Source organism: Penaeus monodon, chromosome 32 (assembly GCF_015228065.2).
Source record: "Penaeus monodon isolate SGIC_2016 chromosome 32, NSTDA_Pmon_1, whole genome shotgun sequence".
NCBI lineage: Eukaryota > Metazoa > Arthropoda > Malacostraca > Decapoda > Penaeidae > Penaeus > Penaeus monodon.
The window spans coordinates 8,847,752-8,849,658 of record NC_051417.1 but is presented as its reverse complement, the minus strand read 5'-3'; positions in this window follow the sequence as shown (position 1 = coordinate 8,849,658).

Sequence of the window (1,907 nt, the reverse complement as noted above, 5' to 3'; positions counted from 1 at the left end):
GGTCTTTATTCTTCCTTCTTCTGTTACTCTTTCTGGAAGGTTTTCTGTTTTCCTTTTTGAGTTGCTTTCTTTAATAGTTTTTTTCTTGTCTCAGTTATATCTTGTACCTTCACATTTTGCATCAATTACCCATCTCCCTTTTTTACTTTTTAAAAACATTTGCTTCCTCTTTTATATTATAAATCTCTCAATTAAAGTACTTCATATAAGCCTTGAACCTCAAATTATTTCATTTTAAAAATGACGCTCTCCTTTTCACCTCTCAACTTTCATGGTATCCATCCTTTTTTCCAATATGTGCTAGATAGAATGTCTGATGCACATTAGATGTTGCATACATTTAATAATGTTGCAATATTTAATGGAAATACCATTGATTATTCTATATCTGATCATAACTATACATTTGAAGAGTCCCCTCGATTCCCCTCAGTTTCTTGTTCCTAATTCTAGGTCAACCTCCTGCACAAGACACAAGTGGAGTTCCCTGCTGTAACAGTATGCAACCAGAACAGGGTCAACTGCAGGAAGCTGCTCAATGAGATGCTCACTCAGCTCTCCATCTCCGCTGTTAGCGACAACAGTATGAGGCTTGTGGAACTGTACAACCTAAGTCGGTGTGGTGTCGATGGTCTCTCCTGTGCTAATGCCCGACAGGTGTATTTTGAATATTATAGCAATAGGCAACAGGACATTCCTGCAAATCTTTATGAGTGGGATGTATGTCTGGACTGCCCCTCTATTCTGAATGACTACATGGCCTCGTGCTATGAGCACCAGGGACCGATCGAGTGGGATGATTTTCTATGGAGGATGGGAGACTGTTATGCAAAGTCGGGTAATTTTACTTCTTCTTACGAGGCATTTCCGATCATTGCTGACTCTATTCATCTTATTGTACGTGAATCCCTTACAAGTTGCCCTTGTATAACCATTCATGGAGATATAGTTGAGTGCCGCGAAGGAGGATTTTTTGAAGGAGGGTTAGAGGACCGGCATAGCATGCTGGAGAATGACGAGAAAGACTACCAAGAATCGACAGAAAGCCAGCAAGCAACAGCCGTCAGCAACTCCATGCCTAATCCTGAAAATGACTTAGAGGTGACAGATAGTAATTCTTTCCCTGCGACTGATGCTGCGCCACGCCCCGCTGCTGGAAGGAAAGACCCGGTTGACCGGCTCACAAATGAAGCAGATGTTACTACTTCTTGGTATGAGGTCACTTCTCCTCGTGTCCCTGATACAGGAATAAGCAAACCATCGATAAACTCCACTGAAGCAAGTGTCTTTACCTCGTCATATGACATCACTTCATCACGTGCCCCTGAAGTAAGTGCCATCAGTATATCAAAAAAGGCTACGTCACAAAGTGCTTTTGAAACAAGTGCCACCACTCGATCATATGAAGTCACCTCACAACATAGTTCTGAAACAAGTCCCACCAATCCAGCTAATGAATTTAGTTCACAAAACGTTTTTGAAACAAGTGCCACCACTCAATCAAATGAGGTTACTTCACAGCGCATCATTAAAGCAAGTGCCACCAGTCCATCTAATGAATTCACTTCACAGCGTGTTTCTGAAGCTAGAACAACCACCTCATCAATTGGCATCACGTCTCAACTTGCCTCTGAATCAACTGTTACTGAGTCTTCAGTCAGCTTCACTTCGCAGGACAGAATGGTTACATCACCCGGAAATAAGGTACAGTTGTAAAGCACATGCACATCCATTGCCAGAAGTGGGAAAACGGACAAAAACAAACCATTAATGCAGACTTAATGCACCAATCACAGTTAGATGTATTAGCAGAATGATTGGCTCAAGCTTCGGAAACTCCTAGGGTGGACAGTATAAGTGGGTATTCTGAGTATTCTAAGTATCCTTATCTTATCCTCAGTTAGTTT